Raw genomic sequence first — 7,757 nt, 5'->3', positions numbered from 1 at the left:
TCACATTTAGTCCAGCATAATACAGCTGCTAAAGAGAAGAAAGAAAAGTTTCACAGGTACCACAGGACTAACTCTAAGTTTGTGCTAAGAAATAAAGGCTCCTGGAAACCTGATTTACTTGGTTCAGCGTTGCAATATTTGGCTTACTTATCTCTTTTCCACCTCACGGACCCCACAGCAGTGAGCCAAGAGGAAGGAAGCTCCCTGAGCTGCCTGGGTGGGAGCAAAAATAAAAGCATCATGCCCTAAATTTCACCCTTTGCTCACAGGTCTTTCAGAGGGTGTTCCTGTGCACTCTACAAGCTTTGTATACTAATTAAGGACAGCGATTTTAAGTAACCACATTTTCAGTGTAGCTGTCTGAAGTAGGAATCAGTGGTAATTCTTTTGTGGATTTACGCATTTGTAAGAATTTCATGCCCTTTTACATAAGGAAGCCCTGGGTCAGATTTTTCACGTGCTTAGAGCTGTGTTAGCTCTGACCATTTATTTTCGTGCCCCTGAAGAGTTTAAAAGATGCTGGCCCGGTTATACCTGCTGAAGTTCCCCAAGAACAATCTGCTTATAAATATCCCCTGAGGTCAAGTATGCCAACAATATGTAGCCTTCAATTTGGAGCTAAATTTACTTTCCTTTCTTGTATGTCAGACTATTTGAATTACTGAAGCTATCATGGAGCTGGAAGATTAGTGCAGCATATGCACCCATGTTTTAGTTGCAGTTAGCTAGTTTCATAAAGCCAATCACTCTTTCTGAAGCAAAACAAACCCCAATTCATTTAATGAAGCCAAACATTCTATTTCCAAAAATAAAAATACAGAAAAAAAAAACAATGAGACTCCAAATGCTATCATTACAATCCAATTCTAGAAGAACTAAGACAAAGATCAATCCAGGAATTCATTAAATATGTGTCAAGATGACCTTTAAGGTTTGCTAGTAATCTACATTTTCAAATTTTTAAGCCTTGTTTTTACAGAATGTCAGAGTGAACAAAGAAGCACTGATCATACTTGTTGCTTAGCAGATGGGGAGTTTTCTGACCACACAAGCCTGCATAATTTATTGCGCATGAAGTTAATGCTTATGGGATAGAGATTACAGGAGAAATAAGGTGCAGTGGGAATGCAAGTATTATGAGCTCTTCTTCTTGCATAAAGGAGTAAGAGTTATGTCAAACAAAGCATCAGGAATTGCCTCTGCCATCCAAACCCCTCCAAAAACTATGTACCACATCTCCTCCCTCTTCTACCCTGAGACAGAAAAAATTTTAAATGGAGAACCAACTTGCTCCAAATCTGGCATCATCCTTGGAGTTGCTCCTGGGTGGAGTTTGGCCTCATACCCCCCAAACTCTAACCCATTTTGAAAAATAGTTGGGTTTTAGTGAGGACGACTGTGCTCAAGTCTCTATGGCAGTTTAGTGGTTTCCAGGAGTAAAACCGAGTACTTCAGATGTTTAGATTCTGGGCTGAATATAGAAGCCCAAGTCAGGGTAGTGAACCAAGGACAGAATGGGCAGAAACAAGGCTGTTGCACAGGGAAATCAGAAGAGAGACCATCACTGTGCCCCTGACTACTTTGCTCAGGTAAAGGCTCCAAAACCTGCTGATACCAGTTGCCAAAGTGCTGTCACACAGCATGGTTGCTCCTGTGATGTGGGAGACCCAGTCCAAAGGAGGAGCTGCAGCTGGGTCTCAGGCCTGCTTGGGAGGGTGGGCCAAACTCTGCTGCACAGCAACCCCAGTCCTCTGATGCAAATTTTTGGGTAGAAAAATAGATTTTGCCCACATGACTGGGAAGTCCGAAGGTAATCACAGAATCAGTAGGGTTGGAAAAGCCCTCCAAGATCATCTGGTCCAACCATCCCCGTACCACCAATGTCACCACTAAACCACATCTCCAAGCACCACGTCCAACCTCTCCTTGAACACCCCCAGGAACGGTGACGCCACCACCTCCCTGGGCAACCTGTCCCAATGCCTGACTGCTCTTTCTGAGCAGAAATGTCTCCTCATTTCCAACCTGAACCTCCCCTGGCACAACTCGAGGCCATTCCCTCTGGTCCTGTCACAAGTTACCTGTGAGAAGAGGCCGACCCCCAGCTCCCCACACCTTCCTTTCAGGTATCTGCAGTGAGCATTGAGGTCTCCCCTGAGACTTATCTTCTCCAGACCAAACACCCCCAGTGGCCTCAGCCACTCCTCACAGGACTTGTGCTCCAGGCCCTTACCCAGCTTCGTAGCCCTTCTCTGGACATGCTCCAGGGCTTCAATGTCCTTCTTGTAGTGAGGGACCCAAAGCTGAACACAGCACTCAAGGTGCGGCCTCAGCAGAGCAGAATTGAGCATGACCTGATCCTCCTGGAGTCCCTGATAATCACCCCTACTAACAATTCCCATGAACAGTGATTGATAAGAAGAAATAATTACATTTGTTTATCAGAGGTGAATACTGGGAAGGATTTGACAACGATCGCCTAAAGAGGCCAGAAACCCACCCAACCTTCCCCTCCTACCCACTCCCATTTTTCTTTTTCCTGCGATGGAGACTTCTGGCACCAGAGGCAAAGCGCCTGACTGACAGCACCAAGGGGTGAGCTCTCGTGTCCCCCACAGAACAGGTACGGCCCTCTTATGAAAGGGCCACCTGCTAAGCCCTCCGACTCCCCGCTACGGCTATTAATAATCACTTCCCGTGATTTTCATAGCTTTCTGAAGCGGACACTTGACCTCCTGTCATTGTGTACAGATTCCCTGCTCGTGTTACACAGGATATCCAGCAGCCCCGGTGCTGGGGACAGGCTGAATGTCCCCTCCTTGCCGCTCATCCCCGCAGCCCGTGCACTCTCCTGTTGTTCCCGTTTTCATCTAAGCAGGCAGGCGCACACTCATCCATGGCTGTGCTGACAGCTTTCTGTTTTTCTTATTTAAATTTAAGCACCGGGTTGCACCTGTTAGCTCAGCTCTTCGTCGGGAGGAACCGAAGCAGAAAGTGACCCCGTGTGTCCGGCGGGACAATCCCTCACTGCTGATGGCAAGGAGCCGGCTGTGCTAAAGCCTTCAGTGTATGCCTCCGGGCTATTTGTATCGCTGGTGTTTCTGTCTTATTGACTGCCTCCTTGGAAAATAATTCTGTTGCTTAATTGATTGTAACATTTCCTTTTTTTTTTTTCCTTTTTTTTTTTTTTTTTTCCCCTGCCTGTCCATTAGGACTTTATTTCTCACTTGTGGTCGGTTGCTATTGTGCTGCAGTAGATGCTGTCAGGGTGGTAGGAGCACACACTTCTCCTTCCCAACCATGTGCCAGGGAAACTGACATTGTCCCAGCACAGTGTCTTTCCTCGATGAAGAACAAGAGGTTTTCATGCAGCTCAGGCTTTCCAGGCCAGCTTCATTCACTGTTATTGTTATCTTCTGCTTTACACAAAGACTTGTGTTTTCCAAAGTCTTTCCCGATCTCCTGTGTATCTACAGGTAGTCCCCAGAATGAGGGGCTCCAGAATGGAAGGACATGAAAGAAATGTTGGCTGGGGACCTTCACTCATTCAACACAACAACAAGAGTCCCTCAAAATGCCGCACTGACACAGCAAGCAGGTCCTCCTTAGTGAGAACAGCTCCAAAACTGCTGGAGAAAGCTGGGCCCTTTCACACACCCTTGCAGCGTCCCAGGACACACTTTCAGGGGAAACACGGACAATGCATTTGCCTTTCCTTCTACCACTAAAAACCACTCTGTGAGCTCTGAAAGACGTATATTAAGTGAGCCCCTGGATCATCCTCTTGCAGCCCATATCTGGATGCCTTGCAACAGGCAATAAGGAGCTTTCAGAGGTCCCTCAAGCAAGCCTCTGCCTATCTCCCATCAGCCAGCACCTTCTCAGGGTGGCTCAGCTCAGATAAGAGATGCTCTTCTTTTCTTCGGGTTGGCAGTGTGACATACGTATTCCTCACAGTCCTGCTGAGGAGGGATGCTATCAAGTGTGTTAGGCAATGAGGAGAGTGGAGAGGGAGGGCAAAACAGCTTGCCAGCTGCTGCTCAAGTAGACCGTCAACAACTATCTGCTAGCGAAATTAAAATAAATCAAGGGAGAGTTATGATTTACAACATTACCCCATTTTTTTCTGTCAGCTAGCAGGTAGGCTTTTGCATCCAGCAAAATAACAAGCGTTTACATGAGCTGTTTATTTGACATGGCATTGGAGGAAGGTGAATGATTAAGTCTTCAGGGTGTTAATGGGGTCATTTCATGCTGTGGTTATTGGTGGACTGATAGAGTGGATTATGTGCCTATAATTATCATTTTTTGCTGCTGGATGGTCACCATTTCCCATTGTAAATCTGCTTGTCAGGGCACCAAGACATTTTTCTGTGGGTGTTTCTTATTGTTATTTAAAGGTAAGGAAATAATTTCAAAAGTGCAAATTAAGCTTGCTTGCCAACAGGAAGGAGATGAAGTTGGCTGGGGAGAAAAAAAAACACGAAGCAAGCCCCTGGGAATCTGACAGTCCTTCCCACGTGCAGGCACGCTCCTGCGGGACGGGAGGATGCGTGGGCTGCCACCAACCCCCGCGTTCGACTCTGATGTGGAGAACCGGGAATCAATCACTTTGATGTCTTGTCTTATCCCCGCAGATAGATAAGGGGAGCGTGTGTGGTGGCTGCTGCAGCACCACTTCAGCAGGCCCTTTTGAAGTGCTGGAGCAGCTCTTTAGCAGCTGTTGTGAGAGCGGAAGGGCTGACACCGATGCAGCTTTGGGACACGGCCACCAGGCGCGGTGGGTGAGTGATGGGTTTGTGCCGAGTGGCTTCCTTCCTCATCACCCATGGGTGTCACAGCTGTGATGGTGGGTGGGTTTGGGAGCACATCTCTGACCCACGTGTGCATCTGCTCCAGGTAAGTTTGTGGCTCTGGCCACATTTTACCCTAGCAGAGGGAGAAGTGCTTTTGGAGCATGAAGATGGCAGCAAAAACAGGGCGGTGTGCAAGTGCTTTCCTTCATTTCTTGGGACTTAGACATCTCACTGGTATGTTGGGCATCCAAGCTGAGCTGCTGTCTCACAACACAAAGGGATTGCAGCCTGGTGAGTCTGGCAGCCCTTCAGGGTCCCTCAGGCCCAGCTCCTGCCCCTGCAGGGCCACCCAGAGCAGGGTGCCCAGGCCCATGGCCAGGCGGCTTTTGGAGCTCTCCAAGGAGGAGACCCCACAGCCTCTGGGCTGCCTGGGGGGTCAGTGCTTCCTCATGGATTCCCCCAGACAAGTCTCTGTGGACAACATGAACTGGGTTCCTATCAGTGCCCTCAGTGAGACTCATCTTCTACCCCCTAACCTCTCCCCATACAGATTATTTCTAGCTATTTATGATTTATTCTTCCTAACACCCACAAAAGCCAAAAACCCAAAGTTTGCTCCAAGTGTACATTACCCAAATCTGCAGCAACCTTTTCCCTAGCCCTGGCAAGCACAGTCTTACTGGGCACACATCTGTTCACAGCATTTCCCCTTTGCCCTGGCTGGCACACCTCTGTGGTTTTATCTTTCCACACTTTGCCTTATCTATTGGATCAGACACCGCAGCCTGATTTTGTTTTCAAGGCCTCCGTGTCTTGTCCCTTGTCATCGCTAATTCCCTCCTCAAACCTGCCCAACACCAACCTCTTCTTCTCACTGGTATGATCTTCAAACAAATACTGTCATGTTTTCTGGTGGATACCTAGAGACTGTCTGCAAAGTGCCCTCAGTGCCCTCCTTTTACTTTATTTTTTGCTGTAAGAGAGCCCTTGGTAGTGGTTAAGCTGCTGATAGACAAGTATCACTGCCATCACGCTGATGGACACCACTCCATCATTCCCCAGTAATCTATTACACCTATTATTAAACACCTTTTCCCTCGGTTGGAAACTCTTAGGATAACTTTTTACTCTGTGTTTTTACATTGCCAAGTACAAAGATATCCTGATCCACAGCTGGGACTCTCTCAAGCGCTGTAGGAACACAAGTGATGAATAGAAGGATAGTAATTTAGAGCTCACTGCTTCTATGTTGTGCATTGTTGAGGATAAATGTCAGCTTAGTTTCTTTCAAAAATCTGTGCTTCGTGCATCAGATGAATGAAATCCACAGACCCCATTCTTCATCAGTGCAGCTAGCTTGTTTGCAGTGCCTCTGTGAAAGCTTTTCCATTAATGAGTTGTTGTTGTTGTTTTCTTTTGGCAAAGATATGAAACCTTGAATTTTTAACTGAAAACATTTCCCTGCCCACACCCCACAACATCTCTGTGGTGCTTCACAACTTTCTTTCTCCATGGCTTTTCATGCAGAATAAAATATAGATATACTGGAGCCAGTACGCTGAGATGTGACAGAGTCCATTTCACGAGGTATGAACTGCTATTTGCCACCAATTTTTTTTTAAATGACATTTTCTTCCTTACTTTTAAAAATAGTGCCGTGAGACACATACATCCAGATCCCAGTTTGGGTCTGGCAATAGTATTTGCTAGTGAATCATTGCTGAAAATGTTTTTTCTCTGTTATTTTACGTTGCAGGTAAAAACGACTTTGTAGCAGGATCCCTTCGGATGCCTAGCTAGGACTGATTTTTTTTTTTTTTTTTTTCCCCTTTCTGAATTACTGTTTAGAAATCCAAAGATGTTCCCTGCTATTTGCTGGCATGTGAAAAGGCATGCTAAACGACACATGGGGGTTAATTTTCATGACCCTGACTCTACCTCTCAACAAGATAGATTACATTTTCAATTCTATTCCTCAGTGTATAAGAGTGAATCATTTTGTAGAAAATGAGAATTGATCCAAATCTTCACCCTAAAGTCAAACTGCAGCTTTATTGACCAGAAAAGAGGAAAAAAAAAAGAAAAAAAAGAAAAAAAAAAAAAAAGGAAAAAAGGAAGAAAAAAAAAAAAAAAGCATTTCTTAAGAATACAACATTCCCCATGGTAACCCTTGTGCTAAACCAGCACGGAAAGGGAGCAGGGTTGCCACCTCAAATGGGAACCCCACATGTAAGAAAGGGCAGACCGTGCCTGGGAGACCCAGCTGGCTGCAACCTTCACCCCTTTTCTTCTCTTCCTGTGACTCCTTGGCTTACTGCCTTCCTTCCTTGCTTGCCTCTTTGAGCAGCGACCAGGGACTGTGTATGGCCTGGTGCAGGCAAAAAAACAAGGGGATCTTCCAAGGTGTGAAAGGGAGATGGAAGTCCCATTAAAGTCCCTGGGAGCTGGTGGCTACACTGTCCTTCAAGGGACATGTCCTGCAGGGACAAACTGATGCCATTATATCTCCCCATTCACTGGAGAAATTCAATGCAGATAAAAAAAATAATAATAAATAATAATAATAATAAAAAGTTCCTAATTTTACATTCATGAAGAACTCGTGAAAACGTGAACCTACAAGGTGAAAAAAGCCCCCCAAAATCCCTTGCTTAAAGCACAGAAGCGAAGCCCCGACTTTTACTATAGCTAAAGATTTTTGCTCACCCCATGGCTCTGGATACTTGTGCTGGCACTGCCAATGCCGAACTGAGCATCCCAGTGTTTTGCTCTCGACACCTTGTGTGCCAGCAGGCACCAGCATGAGGCCAGGCTTGGAGAATGTTATTTTATCACCCTGCTGCATAGGAAAGGAAAAAAAAACTGACCAAGAAATCCCAAAGCAGAGAACAAAGCCCTTCTCCAAGAGGCAGAGGGCAGTGTTTGCACACACATAGTAATTACAAGCGCAAGCAAGTCAGG

The sequence above is a fragment of the Netta rufina genome, assembly GCF_964035555.1.
Source record: "Netta rufina genome assembly, chromosome: 2".
Classification (NCBI taxonomy): Eukaryota; Metazoa; Chordata; class Aves; order Anseriformes; family Anatidae; genus Netta; species Netta rufina.
Note: the sequence above shows the minus strand (reverse complement) of the source record.